General features: G+C 42.8%; 1 protein-coding gene and 2 long non-coding RNA genes across 3 annotated transcripts in view; all 3 read left to right on the forward strand.

Annotated features, from left to right (window-relative positions):
• LOC106026489 (zinc transporter ZIP11-like) overlaps window positions 1-343 on the forward strand; it is a 115,487-nt gene extending 115,144 nt beyond the window's left edge. Inside the window, exon 12 of the transcript XR_010045057.1 lies at window positions 222-343. The gene's annotated coding sequence lies outside the window, so the exon portion shown is untranslated. The remainder of the gene's footprint in view (window positions 1-221) is intronic.
• A 5,117-nt stretch (window positions 344-5,460) lies between these two features.
• On the forward strand, window positions 5,461-16,495 carry LOC134474308 (uncharacterized). The gene is made up of 3 exons (XR_010045097.1): window positions 5,461-5,636; window positions 12,583-12,821; window positions 13,966-16,495. It is a non-coding gene; the product is annotated as an uncharacterized LOC134474308 (long non-coding RNA).
• Window positions 5,643-12,370, forward strand: LOC134474309 (uncharacterized). Its single transcript, XR_010045098.1, has 3 exons — window positions 5,643-5,845; window positions 7,192-7,252; window positions 8,610-12,370. It is a non-coding gene; the product is annotated as an uncharacterized LOC134474309 (long non-coding RNA).
• Window positions 16,496-21,848: the final 5,353 nt, after the last annotated feature.

A 21,848-nucleotide genomic window follows, 5' to 3' on the forward strand; every position in this document is an offset into this window, starting at 1 on the left:
CTTTACTGAGTGTCCAAAAGCGGCCATGACACTTGTAATCCGTAAACACAAACACACGCCTTGCCCTAGACTCGGTTCAACGCTGAGTTTGCTCCCCCGCACGACACTTATTATACACTGCGGTCTCACGCATAAGCTTCAGTGCAACTGTCCTCACTCCACGGGAAATTCGGTAACAGTAAAGTGACTTCGTTCCATTCACTGATGTTTTAAATTAATAGTTCTCCAGGCCAAACAAAAAGAACGAATCACACACACCATGCGCTCCACGCCACCTCCGCCCCGAAGTTGCTAAGGGTCAAGCACCGCAATAAAGCACAAAGAAGTGGGACTGAAAGGATGCCACACTCGCCTTCACTACTCTGTGACTTGGCTGCCCAGACATGGCTTACCCTAGCCAGGCTTCGCTCTGCCCCGAACCTCCAGCACCCCAGGTGGCAGGTGAGGCCCAGCCCAGACCCCACCAGGGAGCCTCCCTCCTGTGCCCAGAGGACACCACCGGGCAGGAGCAGCCTGAACATCACGCTGAGGACAGCAGGGCGACCCGGGCAGCTCAGCTTGCCAAGCTGCTCCCCAGGGCGGGGACCTGGGGTTGAGGGGGGGTACACAGCAGCCAGGTGGGCGCACCTGAGAAAGTGGGGAGTCAGGGCCTGCAGGTGAGTGGAAGGGGCGGAGGGCCCTGTGGCTAGGCTGCGAGGACCTCACCCAGCAGGCGTCCAGGGTGGGATCCAGGTAGGATCTTTCCCACTATTTGAGACAGAGCCTCACTATGCAGCCCCGTGCTGCCCTGTAACACGAAATCCTCTGGCCACAGGCTCCCAAATGCTGGACCACAGGTACAGTGTGTGCCATCACTCCAGCGCAATTTCTGCGTGGTACTTGGGACTGAACCCAGGGCCTCTGCACTGAGCAATGTTCCAGGCCCTTCTTTTTAATGATACTTTAAGGGAAGGTATTGCTAAATGTTGTGAACTGCTCTTGCTTCAACCACCCAGCGTGCCAGGACTACAAGCATGTGCCACCAGGCCCAGCCGAATTTTGTTTTAAATCTTTATTAAAGGCAGGATTTCACGATGTGGTTCAGCCTGCCCTTGAACTCACTTTGTACCCCAGGCTGGCCTCAAATTTCTAGCAATCCTCCTGCCTCAGCCTTCGGCCTCCAAAGTGCAGGGATGAGCTGAATTTTTAAACATGAACGTCTATTCTCCTCAGCCTACTAGCACACTGTACAACTACCTTTGGCCTCCAACAACTGAAATATACTGTGAAAAAAATTTAAACACTGTGACCTTAATCTTTGTTCACTTAACACTGGCCTACATAAAACTCAACAAATCAAATAAAGATGCCTTTTCAATAAAGATGACTAAATCTTTTTGTCTTTTTGACAGGGACTTGCTGTGCAGTTCAGGCTGGCCTAAGGCTCACTTTGTAACCTAGGTTGGTCTTGAATTTGTAAAGATCCTCCTGCCTCAGCTTCTCAAATGCTGGAATTACAGGAATACGCCACCACACCCAGAAAAATATTCTTTTTGAAGCTGGGTGTATTGGCATACAAGTAAAATCACAGCACACTGGGAGTCTAAGAGAAAAAGATCCTAAATTGGGCCCCAGCCTGGGCAACTTACTGACCTGGTGAGACCCTGGCTGTGAGTTAGCCAGCCTGGGCTACACTGTGAGTTCAAGGCCACACCCTGTCTCAAAAAAAGAGGAAGAAACAAACACAGAAGCACCAAAGCAAGACAAAGGGAGACTGAGAGACAACCAAACCCAGCAAGATGAATAATCTCAAAGAAGAAAAAAAACTTTTTTATTCAAGGAGGTTTCACAGACCAGTAATCTCCGCAGGACCCCAGTCAAAGCACATTATGCTTCTTGGAATTCACACCTGGGACCAACTAGTAAAAAAAAATAAGGCACAGAATCAATCATTTCTACTGAGGCATTGCTTTTCAGTCAACATGCAAGTATAAGAAAAGAGTTGTCAGGAAAGTTTAAAGGCTAATCAAGTACACTACTGAGAGGGTTTCTGGACACTGACAGCCCTGATTGAGCAAGCAGGCCCTGCTGGGCACTTGGGCCCAGTCTGTCCAGCTCAGTGTTAATGTAAAGGAAAGCCATCCTCTAAGCAATTCTCTCACTGGGGGTTCAGAAAAAGAAAAGCCAGAAACAATGATCTGAACTGTTACTAAAACAAAAAATAGAAATTCCCAATTCCTGAGGTGTCCCCAGCTCTCTTCCTGCAGAGGTGGCCCAAGAGTGAAATGTGAGCTGCCTAGGCCACAGCCCAGGCAGAACAGACAATTACAAAGTTCCTCCTGCTCTTTGCCAGACTGAGGGTTGACGGTGCAGCTGAAACTGTTCCCTAAGGAGGCATCAACCTTCCAGAAAAATCCAGGAAAAGTACAGCAAGCGACAGTAAGTACAAGCTGCAGGATCGGCTCTACAGGAAAGGATGCAAAGGTTCATCCAGTTAGTGTGAAAGCTGGAGATAAATTCTCCAGGATATAGCACAGGCACCTAAGTAGCTCTAGACAACAAGCATTGTTTAAGAGACAGTGACATTCTTAGAAAGTGTGTACACCAAAATCAATCACTACTAAAATGGCATCACAGAGCCCAGGATATACCTTGGTGGTACAGCACCAGTCTGGGAAGCATGAGGCCCCAGTTCAATTCTCAACACCAAAAAGAAAAAAAGAGAGAGAGAGAGAGAAAGAAAAAGGAGCAGGACATGATGACTCATGCCTGTAATCACAGCACTTGGGAAGCTGAGGCAGGGAGATCTTTGTGAGTTCAAGACCAGCCTAGGCTATAAAGTGAGCATAAGGCCAGCAGCCTTATGGATAGTGAAACCCTGTCTCAAACAGACAAAAAAAAAAGGAAAAAAATGGCCTGGATGGCACTGCCCATTCACTCATATTCTGAAATCTTCCACTATGCAACTCATTTCCACACCTCTCTTTGTAGTAAACTTGATGATTTCTAAGCTGACATCTATTGTCTCAAAAATTTAGTTTCACTTTACTGGTATAAACTTTCCAAATAAAGTATGTAAATTTAGCCAGGCATTATGTCACACAGCTGAAATCCCAGCATTTGAGAGGCGGATGCAGGAAAATCCCCAGGAGTCTGACATTAGCCTGCACTACATAGGGAGATGCTGTCTCCAAAACACAATACAGGTATACACATATAAACATTATTAGAAGCCAGGAATGTACGTCAGTGGCATAAGCACCTGCCTAGCAGATGCCGAGCTTGGAAGTTCGATTCCCAGTACGCAAGAGAAATAAACAAACATTACTAACATTAAAACTTCATAGTACAGGTATACAAAAACGTTATTATTAACATTAATACTTAAATGATAATATAAATTATACGTATTTGTAAATACCCAGAGAAAAGGCTTTGGATGAGAGGTAAATGCCCATGTAAACGGATGAACTGGAGACTTCACTGAACGACTAACCAGAGTACACACATGACTAAGGTGCACACTTGATAACAAATGGATGGACATGATCATATCTAATATGAATCTTCCTAATTCAATACACTGTTTTGTAGCAATTGTATTTAACACACTTGTGTGAAATAAATGATTTCTGAATTGTTTTTTTTTTGATACAGAGTCTTGCTATGTAGCCGAGCCTCCAACTCATGGATGAGCCTCCTGCCTCAGCCTCCTGAGTACTGGGATTACAGGCATACCCCACCACACCTGGCCTCTTATTTTTCAGACAGAATCTCACTGCAGAGCTACATCCCAGCCCACCTGGGCCATCTCTTAACAGAACAGTACAGAAAAGGTGAAGCATGTTATACAATCTGTTAGAGCACTAGATATCCATATGCAAGACAAGCGATACATTCTTATGATCCTAGCACTCTGGAATTCTTAAGCAGGAGGATAACAAGTTGAAGCTAAGCTAGGGAACTTAGTAAGATCTCTCAAAAATAAAAGTAAAGGGCTGAGGATTTAGCTCAGAGGCATAAGCACCTGTCTTGTGAGCTCCAAGTGGTAAGTTCAATTCCCAGTACCAAAAATAAAAGGAAAAAACTGTTAAAAGAAAAATACAAGTAATAAAAAAATAAAGGAAGTAAAAATAAAATATAAAATAAAAGTACAGCCTGGGATGGTGGCACACATCTGTTACCCCAACACTCAGGATACTCAAGGAAGACTACATACAAGTTCACTACCTAACAAGAACCTAGACCCAAAAGTGAAGAAACAAAAAAGCACTGAAACGCACACAGCAAGATTGTCTCAAAAAGACAATACAAAAAAAAAAAAAAAAAAAACACACCAGGAAAGAATCCCCCATAAGAACAAATTTACTTAATAAATCTCAATCCAATACAACACGACAGGTAGAAGTCAAGCAGAAGGTGCGGCGGTGAGGAGCTTAGTTTGGCTGAACGAAAATAAATAAACAATTTGCCTGCTTGATCTGAGCCCACTCTGCTGCCCAAGGAGAAAAAACCGGGACTAGAAAGGTCAGAAAGACAAGGGAGGGAGTGAGACCTCCAGGATGAGGGCGTACAAAGAACCAAAACCCAGCCACTGCTGCCACCTGAACCTAGCTGCTACTTAATGCAGAGACCTCCGAACGCTGGCCTTTGAGTCGAAGGGATGAGACAAGCCTGAAGCGACAAAACAGACGCAGTACTCGGCCAGCGAGGGCCAACAGCCTGTTGTAGGCGCCCTTACAGTCACCACCTCGCCCCCACCGAGCTCCTCAATGTCGCGAGCAGTGCCTCACCCCGCGGCTAAGGGTCTCGGCTCAAGCCTCGAGCTCTTAAGGCCAACGGGAGAGGCCCTTCGCCCTGGCGCCTCCTGTAGTGCCTGAAAAGGCCCGATTCACCCAACTCCGCAGTGGCCTTTCACCCAGCCACGATCCACCCTCCTGAAGCTTTCACGTGTGTCCCTTCTTCGTGGCCTAGATTGCACGGCAAGGAAAACAGCCAGGAGAGGTCTACCTTCACAGGACTTTCTCACTGCATCAGGCGGCGCCGAAGACAGACCCATGTCTGGGGGCCTGAAAAAGGCCCCCAGAGATGGCGGGGAGACGTGTTGGCTGAGGGTGTGTGGTGCGCCTGCGCAGCCTCGGACCGCTTATGCTGCCGGCTGCAAATCCTTGCTGGTGCAGCAAATGCAATGCTGCGATGCTGCTGCGATGCTGTAATTTCCCAGGCCAGGGACCTGTGCGCCTGTGCCTTGTGAACCTGGCTGTGCTAGCTTCTTCATTGCCGCTGACTTCCTTTATTTGTTAGTAGCTGTTTCTCAGAGGACAAGGTGTAATGAACATGCCTGTGTTCCAGTGCTGTGGCCGCCACTCCCACCCAAAACATGAACATACAGACAAAGTTGATGCAGCTAAGAAAACTGAAATCCAGACAGCTGGGGTTGCCTGACTATTCACTGGTTTAGTTGTCTCTGAGGAAAAGAAGAGCAAAGCGCTCACATGAGGGGATCCCTGGCCTTGTCTGGAAAACTTAGAAATGCTTTAAACAGCTGGAAGGCATAAAGTTGCTTTTGTTTTGAATAGCATGCACAGCAAGAAGAGTACCAGCCTTGACGTTCAATAAGGACCTTTTTTTGAAGGAACTTACTTCATAATTTAAAAGTAAGTCTCTGAGGGCTGGGGGTGTAGTTTAGTGGCACCTTTATTACCTATTATGTATGAGGCTCTAGATTCAACCCCCAATAACCTAAGAAAAACAGGAAAGGAAGGGAGAGAGGGAATTCATTCTACATGGAAGGACGATTGCAAGTTCAAGTCTGGTCTGGAAAATTTTACAAGAACCTACCTCAAAAAGGAACCGAGAGAAACTGGTACGTGGTTCAGCACAAAAGCTCTGGGTTCAATAGCTAGTGCCAGGGTAAAAAACAAAACAAGAGAAATGACAGCTAAAAGCAGTAATCTTCTATATACTGACTTAGTCAATATATGGACCTCTGATTTTTCAATGCACTTCAAAGAATGGAGCTTTGGCTGGGCATGGTGGCACACACCTATAATCCAAAGCACTCAGGAGGCTAAGACAAGAGGATCGTTGTGAGTTTGAGACTAGCCTGGACTACAAAGTGAACTCCAGGCCAGCCTAAACTGCATAGTAAGACTCTGTCTAAAAAAAACAAAAAAAAGAGACGGGATTGATGAAGTATTTTATGGATCTTTCTTTTTTATATAATCCAAAAGGACTATTATTGGAAAAATAAACTCAGGAGTAATGGTATCACATGCCTGTCATCCTAGTGCTCTGGAAGGCTGTGGCAGGAGGATCTCATATTCAAGCTTAGGTTGTGCCTTGCACTTTATAGAAGACCTTGTTTATTTTTTGTTTTTATACTGGGAATCAGAAAGACTTTTATGTTTTTGTCTTTTTGAGACAAGGGCTCACAACGCAGTTCAGGATGGTCTGGAGCTCACTTTGTAGCCCAGGCTGGTCTTGAATTCACAATGATCCTCCTGCCTCAGCCTCCCAAGAACTGGGTTTACAGGGATGTATCACCACACCCAACTGGAGGAGTCATATCAAAAATCAGTTTTAAACCCAAATTCAAGGTTATAATCAGTCTCAGATTAAGTCAAACGATCTGTAGTAGTTCTAAACCAGAGGTGGTAGTAAACCTCTGTAATCCCACTACTGGGGAACCTGAGGCAAGAAAATCTTCAAATTGAGGTCCAGGTAGAGTGTACAACGAGACCTTGCCTCAAAAAATAAAAAGTCAGATATGGTGATGCACACCTGTAATTCCAGTACACAGGAAGCTGAGGCAGGAGGATGGCTAATGAGTTCAAGACCAGTCTGAATTGCATAGTGAATTCTCAAAAAGACAAAAAAATAATAATAACTAAAGCAGGAGGATGACCACAAGTTTGAGGCCAACTTGTGTTATACAGTGAGTTCAAAGCCAACCTAAACTACATAGCAAGACCAGCCAGAGTGACCCATATCTGTAATCCCAGCTCTCGGGAGGCTGAAACAGGAGGATGGCTGCCATTTGAAGCCATCCCGAGATACACAGTTCTGTGTGAGGCCAGCCTGAGCTGTACAGTGACTTCACAACCTTTCTCAACTATATGGTGAGATCCTATCTCAAAAACAGCAGCCTATGTAGTGCTAAGTGGATACATTTTCTTGCATGCTAATAAGACTAATGTTCCCTTGCTGCAGAGAATCATTTCAAGAGATAATTATCTGGAAAACAAGAGGGAAATCTATTAACAAGAATCATGTGAGTATGTATGTACTTTGACCCAGGCAGTCCCATCTTGGAAATTTTTCAAATAATTTAAAAACACAGGACCAGGAATATAGCCCAGCAGCATAGCACTCACCTGGCAGGCACAAGGTCATGAATTTACTTTCTGGTACAAAAATAAAGTATGTGAATTTCAGTACATGCAGTATATAATGAAAGAATAAAATTCAAATTTCCCTAATAAAAAACTTAAAGATAATAAGATCCAAAATGTATAACTACTTTTTTTAAAAATTCTGAATTCTACTCTTTTTTCTGTTTTGCTTTTATTCTCTAAAAAAAAAATCCCAATCTCTACACTTGATAGTTTGGACCAGATAATTCTACTATGTAAAATGTTGGGTTTTCGATTCACTTTTGTTTTTAGCAGTACTAGAGACTGAACTTAATACCACACACTTGACTCTGAGCTATATCCGTAAACCCCCTCTCCCTTTTTTGAGATAAGGTCTTTTTAAATTGCCCAGGCTGGTCCTGAACTGGCAGTTGTCCTGCCATTTTTCATCTCAGGGTCCTTTTTGGGGAAGTACAACAGGAACCAGCTGTAGCATCTCTTAGTTCTTCTGTCAGTATCAACCATTCGGATGACTCTCGCTCATTGCTCGACCGAATTGCTCTCGGTGAAAGCCTGAGAGATGTTTGCTCCTGGTGGCCGTCCTGAGGCACCACACACTGAGATCAGTCTCCTCAGTAGCCTCACAGTCTTGTTGGTCAGAAGACCAGGGACTCACCGAGTGTAGCATGACACAGCAAAGGTTCTCTACGTCCTGTCCAGCAAAGGTCCTCACTGACCTTGGAGGCCAAAATACGAGTTGTCCTCTTAGCCCATTGTCTCTAATTGTTGTCTCCAAACCTCAGTTGTTGAGCATCCAGAAGAAAAGATTGCTAACAGCATAATGTAGTTAGAGGCATTATCATCTGATCTAAATATCAAACATCTTACAGCATAAAATAGAACCATTACTTTTTAATAATCACAGATGTTTTAACATTTGAATACCTGTATGATGTTAACAATCACATATTTTATATAGAAAATGAGAAATCAAAACCATATCTGATGTTAAAACCTGAGAATCATGATGACATTTTTTAACACACTTGAATCTGCATTTTTTAAACAGGAGATATCCCCTGGTTCTGGTCAGTCACCCTATCTAATACATAAAAGCCTTTACCTAACTTGGTGACCTTTAGTAGAATGTACGTCTCCTAAGCATCTGTTAGAGGCAGAAGTCTGAATCTGAAATAAAATTTGTCACCATAAATAATCTGTTTTTACTTTTTTTTTTTTTTTTTTTTTTGTCTTTTTCGTTTTTGTTGGTACCAGGGATTGAACTCACGACTGTCTGCTTGCAAGGCAGGTGCTTATGCCACTGAGGTAAATCCCCAGCCCCTGTTTTTACGTTTTTAAAGACCTATACATCTAGAGGCTTGAATATATAAATATACATGAGGTTAACAATAAACATTTGTCATAACCTCATGAAACCTTTGTATCAGAGCATCTTCATATCAAAAATATTTTGTATTATTTCTTTTAATGATGACCAATGTAAACATATTACAATAATATTTATATAACTTTACTTGGGGTGTCTTCCATAAGGCTAGGGAGATCACTGGGGTCTCTAATCAATGAACAAGGGCTAGTAAAATAAGAAAGGGCCACTTTCTTATTCGTCAATTGAAGTCCTGCCCAATAATCCCAACCCTAAGGGATTTTTGTTTAATCATTTTTTTTTTTTTTGTCTTTTTCCTTTTTATCGGTACCAGGGATCGAACTCACGACTGCCTGCTTGCAAGGCAGGTGCTTATGCCGCTGAGCTAAATCCCCAGCCCCTAATCATTTTTTTTTAATCGGTACCGGGGATCGAACTCCCGACCACGCACTTGCAAGACAGGCGCTTATGCCACTGAGCTAAATCCCCAGCCCCTGTTTAATCATTTTTATAATAATTTTTTGTTAGGGAAACTCCAGTCATAGCATTTAACATATTATTTTTGACCAATGAGAGACTCTCAAGCTATAAGCAACAATGTACATTACATTTACACAAGTGACTTTAGCATCATTTGGACTAACTGAGAACCCAGGTGGAAGCAAGTGTTGTAATTGTATAACTCAGATAAACCTTGATTTAATGATCTATAAATGCAAAAGAAAAAGAGAAATTGCTGAGTTCAAAATAAAAAGAACAGCTGTTCACAGACAGACAAACGGACACATGGACTGACAATCTGTACAGATTCAAACAAATGTAGAAACAAATGCAGAGTTGTTAGTGTCCACAAAAACTCTCCAAGTTTCTGGGGGCTATTTCATGCCCCTTTGCTGAACTAGCTCGCTTCTTACACCAAGTGTCCTGGAGTCTGAAACACTTGTCACCTCCAGCACCCCCTTGCCCTCAGGAAGTTTTTCAGGCATCCTGTGCCACCTGGGCATTCCTGTCCGGGTGCTATTGCCTTCATTCCTGACTGGTGCTATTGCCTTCACATGTGTGAGTGATCACTAGCTCAGCGACTTCCAAGAACAGCTTAACAGACTGGACAAACAAACAGGTACACACACAGATTTACAAACATCTTTCGCAATCAGAGTGTGCTAAAATATATTTTAGCCAAACTGAATTACACAAAAAAATTTTTTTTATTACACAAAATTTTTACAACTGTAGAATTTGTCATTTTAAGTGTACTAGTCACATTTGTAGTAGGTCAGTTAGCAGAGATCTCTTATCAGAGAATTTGAAAAAGACAAAAATCTTATCTATAATTAACATAGTTTTGTCATAGGACTTAGCACGTACTTTTATCATCTATTTGGACCTTTTTTATTTTTGGTTACCATCTCCTGGGCATCTTGGTCAATTAAGGTTGTTCTAGCTTCATCCTTTTCTATGGGTTGTGGCCTGGGCTCTGAGGCATCACTGTCTGAGGACTGAGCATCTGTTTCTGGAGAGGTGGGATCAACCCCTTTCCTGGGTTTGGGCCCTCGATATAGCTGGACAGCACACACTGGCACCCAGATAGGCCATTTATCTTTTCCTGGAAAAACACAAACACACCCTCGACCCCACATTGGCACTGGACTGGGTGCTTTTATTGTCCAGTATGAAGATCATTCCTGTTGTACTCTAGGAAAAAATAGCTTTGTTATATGTGTATTATAGCAAAACCTGTAACGGAGCCTACTGTGTATGTGTTTTCCTTTTCCCTCTGGATGACTTAATTGATATGTTAAGCAATGCTCTTCTCTGTAAAGAATTGTAAAATCTTAGCTAATTGATATGTTAACCATTGTTGCTCTCTACAAATAACAGATGCGGTGCTAAGATAAGCTAACAGGAGTTGTTAATTACTCCTAGGCTTCCCCATTCTCTGCTGAGGAAAACAGGATTTCTTCTCATCTAAACTTGCTTGTATGCAGGGAGACTTGCTTGTTAGCACAACCCTTACCTGACCTTGCGCTCCCCAAGGAATGTAATCTCGCCATATTTTCTGTTCTGTAATGCGCCGCACTGCCTTTCCCCTTTCCCAACCCGGTGTAGTCTTCATAAAATGTGCTAATTGCGCTGTTCTTAAGAAATGCTTAACTTCAAAGAAATTACAAAAAATGTTGTGGCTTAACCCTAATGCACCAAAAGGGTTAAGTTCCAAATCCTTGTAAAAACTTAAATTTCAACTTCTTGTAACTTTCGACCCTTTCTCACAGGTTAGCGCTAACAAGCTGTCCTGGGATAATTAACTTTCTATTTTCTTCCCAAAATGTTATTGCAGATGTGCTATTCCAAGATAATACTTATCTGCAGGATGGGAGTAAATTGTAAGGTGCCAAAGGCTCCCAACATTGTCAGAACTAAGTGGAAAGCTTTACAGTTTCCAGATTTGGGGTCAACGGGCTGGAGATTTAGCTCAGCGGCATAAGTCCCTGCCTTACAAGCAGGCGGTCGTGAGTTCGATCCCTGGTACCGATAAAAATCAAAAAGACAAAAAAAAAAAAACAGATTTGGGGTCAACAGTTTAACAGCTCTGAGGGTCTCCTTTGCCCCTCCCCCCCCCCCGCCTTTTAAATCCCTTTCTCCAGTCTCTGGCGCATGAAGTCTCCAAATTGGCTCCCGGAGACTCATCGCCAGGCCTGGCCTAAATAAAGCCTTTGCTCCCCAAATTTAATTTCTTGCTTCCTTGGATTTTATTCTGGGGTCTGAGTTACCACATTGACAACTAAAATTGATTTAAGTAAGCAAAAAGGACCTCAATAAATGTAGAGTTACATTAATCTTGAATTTAAAACAAGTACCTCTGTAGTAAACAATTTTGAAAACACAATGGAGTTTGAGAATTTAGGTTACCCAATATCAAGACCCACTACAAAGCCATAGGGAGACAGTGATGTGCTGGAGCCAGCCTGATCAGGCCTGCTGGAAGTTCTGAATTTACATGGAGTGGCCCAATGATCCCGTCCTGTACACTTTGGACAGCCCGTGGAAGGTTTGGCTGAATGGATAGTTAGTGGCTCAGTTAAGGTTATCAGTGTGGGGGTCGGGCTGCCACCTTTTCCCTGCTTGGGGACCTGATTCTGAAACAGTGCCTGGAGCCACTTCCCTTGTAATCCTCTCAAGAAGCTTAAGGTTATTAATGTTATGGCTTAACTCTAACCAGTGTGCCTCCTCTTATTCTGTATGCACCCATAGGGTTAAGTTTCTAATCCTTGTGAAACTTAAGTTTCAGCTTCTTGTAACTTTCTCCCCTTCCACATGTTATTGCTAACGAGCTGTCCCAAGATAATTAACTTTCTACTTTCTTCTCCACATGTTATTGCAGATGTGCTATTCTGAGATAATGTTTATCCACAGGATGGGAGTACCAAAATGCACTAAAAGCTCCAGATGTTATCAGAACTAAGTCCACAGCTTTACAGTTTCCAGATGCTGTCAGGACTAAGTCAACAGCTTAAAAGCACTGTGGGGTTTTCTTTCCTCTCTCTCTTGCTTTTAAAATCCTTTTCTTCAGTGTCTGCGGCGCGCAGTCTCTGGGTCGATCCTAAGGGGGCTGCATCACCAGGCCTGAAATAAAAGCCTTTGCTCCAAATTTCTTGATTCCTTGCTTCCTTGGATTTTATTCTGGGGTCTGAGCTATCTCAATTAAGACCCTGTGTCATCCAGATCCACAGAAGGAATGTAAATACTGGAATCAAGCATACAGCAAACAGGTCCTTATGCATTTGTGATTCTTTTGGATAAGTTTGCCCCACAGTTAGACAGCTGATATAATTAATATATCTCTTTTTTTTTTCTTTTCAGGGGAAGAGGTTTCCCTCAGGAAGACCATTTATAACTGGCCCTAGAGAATAAGGGATTTTCAATGCCCCACTCTACACCTGATGACGCCAATATCAAGACCTTCCAGTGATGACTACTGACCTGTACCAATGCACTTCTCCCCTTAGTCTCATGCACATGAGAAGTGTCCCCCTCACCCTCAGTCTCCAACCCCGTCTGTGTTCTGGCACCATATGCCACAACTCAGTGCAGCTCCTGAGGTTCGTGGGGTTAAGGACCTGTGAGAGGATGAGAAAAAGAAAAGACAGAACTGGGGTCAGGGGGAGCCCTTATCCTCCTGATGGGAGGAAAGGAACTGCTCAACCTCTGTAGCACCTTTGTTTACACTGGGAAAGACGAGGTCAATTTCAGCGCTCTGCCTAGCAGCCCATGGCTTGGCAGGCCTGGCCCCTGCCTTATTGGTGCTGGAACAACTTTTTTACATAGCTGGTTTTGGTCTCTCTGTTTTTTTTGGGGGGGCTGGCCTTGCTTTAGCCTCACACATGTGATCAATCTCCAGCTTCAATGGCTTCCTACACCATGCGAGTAAGTGTGTATTCAGGCACACACATATAACCGTGGACACATATGTAACTGGGGCGATCTAAAATCATGAGTTCTTACTGATATTTCTTGTTGTCACCCAGTAGCAAAATGTTCATTGCCTGTTTTCATATTGCTTACTTCCTTTTCTGGCCATCATGTACTTAATGCTTATTAGCCAGGTGCAGTGAGAAATTCTAACTACTCAGGAGATTGAGGCAGGAGGGTCACAAGTTCAAGGCCAGCTTGGACAACTCCATGAGACACTATCTCAGTCAATCAATCAGACAGTCAGGATGTAGCTCAGTGGTACAGTGCTGCTGGGCTCGACCCCTAGTACCACAAAACAAAATAGCACTGAAGTCTCACTCTTAACATTTGCACTTATTACCCCTATAATACAGGGCCAGTGGGTTCATCATTATCTAGCGAGGCAACGTGATTAGCCAACTACTCACCAATGAGAGCTCCATGCTACTGTTCTTTCTGTCTTTACTCTGAGGCTCTATAGTTGAAAACTAGTTTTACTTCTTTTCTGTGGTTGTGAGCATTTAAATATGGGTATGGTCAACTTGCCTTTGTCCGCTTTAGAGTTTCCTCCCAGTCTATTGACTTCACTATTTTTGGGATATAGAAAGTGCAAAGATAAAACTGCAGAAGCTCGTGCCACTTCCTCCTCCAGCCTCTTCTGTCCTCTCAGCTCGCCCTGCTCCTCTTTAACTTCCTTAGGTGACCAGTCTCACTAAGTTCCAGCATGTCTTCCTTTGTATGTCTTTTTGCAGAGATAACTGAACATGTGTGTGTTTTCCCATTCCTTTCTAGTATCAGTGCAGGTTGAAGATCCGAAGTCTCAAATTCTCCAAGCCCTGGAACCTTAAGGGCAAACACCATGCCACAAGGAGACCCCACAGATGACTCCCTGTGACCCTCACAGTCAAAGCACAGGTGTGTGGCAGCTTCTCCCCAGATGCCTGCTGGCCTGAAGCCTGAAGCCTGAAGCCCACTGTCTCCAGCCCCAACCGCATGCTGGCGAGGGTCAGAGCTGGGTGCAAGGAGGGGGCTGAGCTGGGGCCACTGGACTCACTTGAGGACCGGGAGATGGAGCTAAAGCGTTAGGTTCTATTTATGAAGGAGACAACTGTTTCTGGGAATTATGTCCAGTTTCATTTCCACATGGGATAGATGAAAAGGTGACCCCCAATGCCTTTTGAGTAGAGATTTCCTGGATAGAAACATACCTCCAGCCCTGCCCCAATTACATGTATGAAGGCTTTTAAAAAAACAATAACATATCATCGCTGTAAAGCAAAGTAAACTGAAGTTCCGGGAAGCAGTGGAAATTAACCTGAGAACAGCAGTGACCTATACATCCTTTGACTACGCCAAGGAGAATAAAGAGCTGTTTGCAGAGAATCACTGTTCCATTCGTTCAACATCCATAGCACTGTCATCTCAGTTGAAACTCCTACTGTTATGGCTTGTGTCTAGATGCCCCTCCAAAGCCTCCTGCAGTCATAGGTGGGGCATTGTCAGAGGTGACCAGATCTAGAGTGTGTGATAGGTGCAGTGATAGGATTAAGGGTGGGTGGTTACTAAATCAGCCCACTGATTGGTTTGGTCCTAATCCTGGCAGCATGGATACAGAAATAAACTCATCTTACCCTCTCCCTTGATGCCCACCAAGAACTTTTCCTGTGCCTCTCCACCTTGCCTGGAGCCAGCTGAGGGTGGACTGAAACCTCTACAAACTGGGAGCTAAATAAACCTCCCTTATCTTGTGGGTGTTGGGTATTTTGTCTATCTAACAAGAGAAATGTAATTAACACACCTAGTATAACCCCATCAAGTTAGAAAAACGACAAAAAGGACAACTTTCAAAAACTCAGAAACACAAACTGGCAGATAAAACAGATCAGGAAGAGGAGCTTGCTCCGGGCTGGAATTGGGTTGATTTGGTGAAGCACTGAGGAGCACAGACCTGAAGGGGACAACTAGCCCTTGGAATCTGAGATAAGGGAAGAGTGTCCCTTAGAAAGTAAACTGGTTTCCACAGCTTTCATTACCATTTTCTGGTACTGAGGTGTTGTTTTTTTTTTTTTTTTTAAGTATATAGAATACGGTTTTTGTATATTGCTTACACAATAGATGTAAGCGGAAAGTTCATGAAGAGATCTGGTCAATTAAATTATTTTTACAAAACTGCCTTAATAGATGGTGGAAATGTTACTGTTCAGTATGCAGTAATTTATGAAGCCTGTTAAGCTCTATAAATTTACAAACATAAGGAGTAATCAGTTTATTTATATGAACTTACTCTAGTGGATGTGGTGGCTTTTCAAGGAGAATGAGAACGTGTAGACAGTTACTTCATAGCATGATCCACATTAATAGGTTTGTACCCCAAAGTCTTTATCTCTTCTCTTACTTAACTAGAAGCAGAATTACATCAAAGAAATTTAAATAGCAGTGTTTGCACTTTATTTCATGCTCTTTGTAGTTACTTTTTATTTTTCAACAATGAACTCCTTTCATTTTAAAAAAACTGACAACTGTTTAGACTTTTGATTTGGGTCACAATGTTTTTTGTTTTGTTTTGTTTTTTGTCTTTTTGAGACAGGGTCTCACTATGCAGTTGAGAACCTTGAGCTCACTTTGTAGTCCAAACAGGCCTCAAACTTGCAGTGATCCTCCTGCCTGAGCCTCCTGAGTGCTAGGATTATAGGCGAGCACCACCATTGGCTGGGTCAAGGTGTTTGATCTTGAGAGCTTTCAATGGTGTGAGTAATAGGTGAGCATAAAAGCCAATCTAGGGGGCTGGGGATTTAGCTCAGCAGCATAAGCACCTGCCTTGCAAGCAGGCAGTTGTGAGTTTGATCCCTGGTACCGATTTAAAAGAAAAAAAAGCCAATCTGTCAGATACGTTAGAAGACTTTTGCATAAACCAAGGTGTGTTGGTGCAATCTTGTAATCAAAGCACTCTGGAAGTTGAGGTAGAATTATACATTGGAGGCCAGCCTGGGATACATAGGGCGAACTTGTCTCAAAAACAAAACAAAAGACAGAGAAGGAGAGAAAAGAAAAAATTGCATCAATATTATTTAAACATTTCATTTTGCACTCAGGAGGCTGAGGCAGGAGGATTGCCGTGAGTTCAACGCCAGGCTGGGCTACATAGTGATTTCAAGGCCAGCCTGAATAATATAGCCAGATCTTGTCTCAACACCCCCCAAAATGTAAGTAAATAAATAGTAGAATGAAAAAATGTTTTCTTTGCTGCATATACTAGTATGGGAGTAAGTGATACCTTAATAATTTGTATATTGTTGGAAACAGTGATTTTCATAAAATTTTATTTCTGTGTCTGATGTGTTTTTGTTGGATAACTGAGGTCTTTACATGGTTCAACAAAAAACCACATTTGAAATCTTGCTCTTTTTTTGGTACTAGCAATTGAACTGTGGACTAGGCAGCCACTGTGCTGTTGAGGTACATCCCCGGCCCAAACCTTCCTTTGTTTTTGTAGTGACTTTTCAAGCCCAATGTATTTATCAGTCTGCATCTTTTATAATGTACGTGGCAGTCTTTTCAGATGCTGAACTGTTGTCCATGCTTGGCTTTGAAACTCATTAAGAAAGGACACTATTGGTGTACATTTACTAGGAAAATTTATTGATGTTTGTTGTAATCCCCTTTCTTGTCCTCCTTGAAGTCCAGAAAGTTTGTATTTGTAATCCTTTTGAGGTGTTATTGGAATCCTTATGAGTTCATTCCAATCTATCACCTACAGTGCAACCGAGGCAGGAGTAAAGACACTAACGTGTATTTACAGTTATGGGCAGCCACGGGGTCCTGAGTCTGGTCCAGGTGAGGATTCACAGGACAAAGGCCTCACCCAGAATTCACTCATTCATGACGAAGGGAGTGGCTGGAGGGTCAGTGACTGAGAATTACATGAGTGCTGTGAGCTGGGCTGGCCAGGGGGCCAGAAAGCTCCTCTGCAATATGCAGAGAGAAGGCTATGCAGAAAGACCAATCTGCATCACAGAACCGGAGCAGCATTTGAACGTTGAGGAAGCTGTTGCTTCAGTTTCTGATATGTAAACTTTTATTCCCTGGGAAGTCATGGCCTCTCATCCTGAGGCTTGGACCCAGTTGACATTCCTGGAGCTATGTGGCTCTGCCACCCCGCTGTGCTCAACTGTTCATAGGGAGACACAAGGCAAGGAAACAGTGACTATTATCTAGCTTCAAAGATTCCACATCAACACCTCAGCCAGCCGTAGTCACATTGCTTAGAGCCAATTGAAGGGAGAAGGAAATGGCTATGCCAGCTCTGTATGTATCAGTATGTGGAGGTAGCTGTTCTGCATTCAAAGAGGGCCATCCAAATGGTCTTCTACAGATGTTTGTATGTGATTTATAGTGACTTTATGTGGCCTCTCAGTTTTTGTTTGTTTTGGGGGAACAGGGTCATGCTATGCAGTTTAGGCTGGCCTTGAACTCCAGGCAGTCCTGTCTCAGCTTCCTAAGTGCTGGGATTATAAGAATTCACCACCACACCTGGCCACCCCTCAGTTTTAAGAACATGACACTTCTGCTGTATATCTGGGAGGCTGGATTGTTGTGGGTTTTTTCTTTTTCTTTCTTTTTTTTTTTTTTTTTTTTTTTTTGTATTTTTACCGGTACCAGAGATTGAATTCATGACCACATGCTTGCAAGGCAGGTGCTTATGCCACTGAGCTAAATCCCCAGCCCCTGAAAAGTTAATTTTTAAAGAAATTACCTTAGCATAAGAGCAATCTGAAGGTTGGGGACATAGCTGAGCAGCACAGCTCCTGCCTGACAAGTGTGAGGTTGTGAGTTCCATCCCTGGTACAAAAAAAAAAAAAAAAAAAAGCAATTTGAAACGTATCTGTGGCTTTTAAGGTTTGGCTTTGGTTAAAGTATTTGAATTATAAAGTAAGTATAATTACAGAGGAGTTTAATCTCATTTTAAAAAGCTGAATCATATTTTGTTTCTTGAATTAGAATTAAGTTGCCAATTAGAATATGCCAACTGTGTGCTTTTTGTTATGTTGATATGTTTTTCGAAAGCAACATCTGGGAGTGAGAAAAGATTTTTTGTTTCTTTTGTTCTGAAGATTCTGAAATTGTTCAGGCTTATGGAGTTTGCTAGATTATGAAGACTAATGCTAGCTGATTACCAGTAAACTATTTTTATCATTTTTATGTGAAATTACAAATTTCTGGGCGTGATGGTGGCCACAGGGTGCTTCTTATGACACTTCCACCAACACTGCCCTCATCCCGGTATATTTTCTCAAAGCCTCCTTACCTCAGATTATATGGAATGACATAGCTAATAAGCAATAAAGTCTGAATTACAAAAAAGCCCCACTACAAGTACACCAAATATTCCATACAGTTACATGCAGCTACAGTATAAGGTATTTCTGAAATAAAAAGGAATTTCGTATTGTGACTTGGGTCTCACTACCAAGATATCTCAAGATCAGTAACGCAGATATTCCAAAACCCAAACAAAACGTCTGAAGCATTTCCAGTTTACACGTATTTGGGTGAGGGATATTCACCTGTACACTAAGCTTTTTGTTGCTGTTACTTTTATAACGCAGCAATCTGCCTTAGACGTCACCGAGGTTCAGTCGTGTAAAGCGCCCTGTTTGAGCCTCAGCCGCACGCGCTCTGTCCTGCAGATGCTTCTTCCCTTATTCAGTGGTGAAGTGCTTTGCTAGTTTGCAGGGCCTGGCGATTTCAGACTGTGCTACCCTGAGCAAACTTGTGCGTGTTTCCGTTGCCCTCCTCGGTAGCAGACTTTGGGGTGCGTCCCTAATACGGACTGTCTCATCAAAAGCAAAAATACAGCTCATTTTGTTTGAAATCTCCCCTTTCACATCCCTATAGCGGTATCCACTGGTGCTCCCAATATTCTAAAGCCTCATCAACTGAATACTGACCCACCTTTTACACTTTTGTCCATCTAATAGGTGAAAACACAGTCTCTGAGTGATTTCGGTTAGTACTTGTCTTGCTTTGAGACAAGTTGAGCCTTTTTGTTTGTTTTTTTGCATGCAAGAGTCATTTTCTGGCATTCAAAGGGATTTGCTCTTTGGTGTTTTTTTTTTTCATTTTTCTGCTGGGGTTTTGGTCTCTTTTTATCAAATCCCTTTACATCACAGGGATGGTCATGCCTTACTCGTTGTCCTAGATTGGGTCAAAAACCTTTTCCTGAAAGGCTCTTCTGTCTCTAGCGGGGGCTTTAGGAAAGTGACTGGATGTTCAGGCACTGCACGCACAATAGATAGGTGAGGGAGGGCTGGGCACCCCTGGCTTGCTGGGGCTGTGATCAGTTAGAAGTTAAAAAAGTCTTGGGCCACATGTAAAATATATAGTCTATGTAGACAGTTACAAAACAGCTTTTTAAGAGATACTTTTGAAAGGGTTTTGGCCCAGACAGGACACTGTAGCCAGGAAAGCCTCAACCGGAACCAGGAAGCCCCTATCTCCCCCGCCCCTAGGAATTTACCTGTGACACCATCTTCCCGCCCCTGGAAACTTATCTATGGCGCCAAACCTAGGACCAATGGGCTACCTGTGCATCCCTGATGCCCTCCTTAGGTTCCACCCCAAATCGAGGCTATTTACATACTCCCAACACCACGCTGGAGAGATTGCTGGACGCCAGCGGTGGGGGGTGTCAGCATCTCTCTCCATGTTCTCAAAATAAAGGCCGCTTTTTGTTTTATACTTCTCATCTTTTGGAAATATTTTTCATCTTTTGGAAATAATCCTATCAATGTGTTTTCTGCCTTAGAGTCAGCTGACCATGGACTGAAGGTCCACCCACCCCACCCCACCCCAAGAAAGGATACATTCTTCATCCTTTAAGTTGTGGGTGTCAGGTGCTCAGTCCCAATACCAGCAAGCTGACTAATACATCTATGTTATATGTTGCAAACATTTTCTCCCAGGTTTTTAATTTGTCCCTTGATCTTGTGGTGAATTTGTTGCCGTGCAAATTTTTGTTGTTTATATATAGTAAAATTGGTCAACCTTATTTTGCTTCTGGAGTTTGAGTCATAGAGAACTTTTTTCTGTAGTCTGGTCACAGAGGTCTTCACTCATGAACTCTTAGTTCTCTCAATATTTTGGTTTTCCTATTTGGATCTCTGAAACATCTAGAGTCTCCTTTTGGATGGAGTATAGATCCAGTTGGATCCCTTTCCTAATGGCTATCCAGTTGTCTGAGCAGGCTATTATTCACAAAGTTGGTTTTTTTATTTAGAGAAAAAAAGCAAAATAGACAAACGGATAGAAATAATAACAGAACTTCAAAAAAATAACTAAGAAATCACTAGTTGATAAATGACATATTGTTATTTTAGAAGTAGTTGTTCAAGTTGCAAAATCAAAGCATTAAAAAGTGGACAAACAATGACAGTATAAACCATTCTGTTTGAAGAACTAACAAAAACTTAGTAGTATGGTCATCTATCTTGCACACTTAAACATATATACAGTTATATCCTTTAGAGCACTTTCTTTCCCTTTCATTATCACAATATCTATTATACATTCTAATTACTCTTTTAGTGTATTGTTATTTTTTTATACTAGAGAGACAATATAATATTGACAAATGTGAGTCTGATTTATTTCACTTATGAGGATGGTCTCATGTTGCCTCCATTTACCTACAAAAGCCTCAAGATCAGCCCTCTTAATAGCTGAGTACACAAATTTGGTTTTGACCCCTGATTTCTTCACATACTTAGTATATATCTAGTCTTTTTTTTTTTTTTTTTATTGGAATTGAACCCATGCTAAGCAAGTTGGGCTACATCCCCCTTTTTTGAGACAGGGTGTCACTAAATTGGCCACGCTATCTTGGGGTTTGTAATTCTCCTGCCTCCGCCTCCCAAGTGGTTAGAATTATAGGTATGCGCTACCACATCTTGCTTATTTCACTCCACTTGTCTGTATTCATAACAGTACTTCATTGTTTTAATTAGAAAGCCTTTATAATGCATGTTAATATATGGTAGAGTTAGACCCTGCTGGTAGCTTTTTGTTTTTCAGGTATTCCTAGATATTCTTACATATTTATTCTTCCATATGAATTTTAGTGTCAATTTATGGTCTAGGAAACAATATTTTGACATTTTTTGTTTTGACTTGGGGGAGGTTATTGGGGATCAAGCTCACGACCTTGCACTTACTGTGCAAGCACTTAAGCCACTGACTTAAATGCCCGTCCCCTGTTTTGACATTTTTATTAAAATTACATTCAATACATAAATTAACTTGGAGAAAGCGACGTATTTATTTCATTGAGTCATCCTTTCCTAGAACAAAAGATCCTGTTCAAATCTGTCTTTGCAAATGTTTCCCGCCAGCTCCGAACCCGCGGCCCAGCTGCCCTGAGTCCCACCCGGGGCTGCACCTGGGGGCCAGGGCCTCTGCTGTCCCCGCGCCTGCGCGCCAGCGGACCTCGCTCTGCACCAGCGCGCCCTCTACTGGGGAAATCACCTGCAGCAGCGCCACGGTCGCCTCTGCCCGACGCAGCCCCAGGCAGGCCCTGCCCTGGCGGCTCTGTGCTCCCTCCCTGCACCCCAGAGCAGTGGGCCCGGACCGCCTGGGCCGGCGACTGCACCCTGAGGAGCAAAGAAAAGCCTAAATCCGAA

Source organism: Cavia porcellus, unplaced genomic scaffold (genome assembly GCF_034190915.1).
Source record: "Cavia porcellus strain 051 isolate PalLab524CR breed Dunkin Hartley unplaced genomic scaffold, mCavPor4.1 scaffold_32, whole genome shotgun sequence".
Taxonomy (NCBI): domain Eukaryota; kingdom Metazoa; phylum Chordata; class Mammalia; order Rodentia; family Caviidae; genus Cavia; species Cavia porcellus.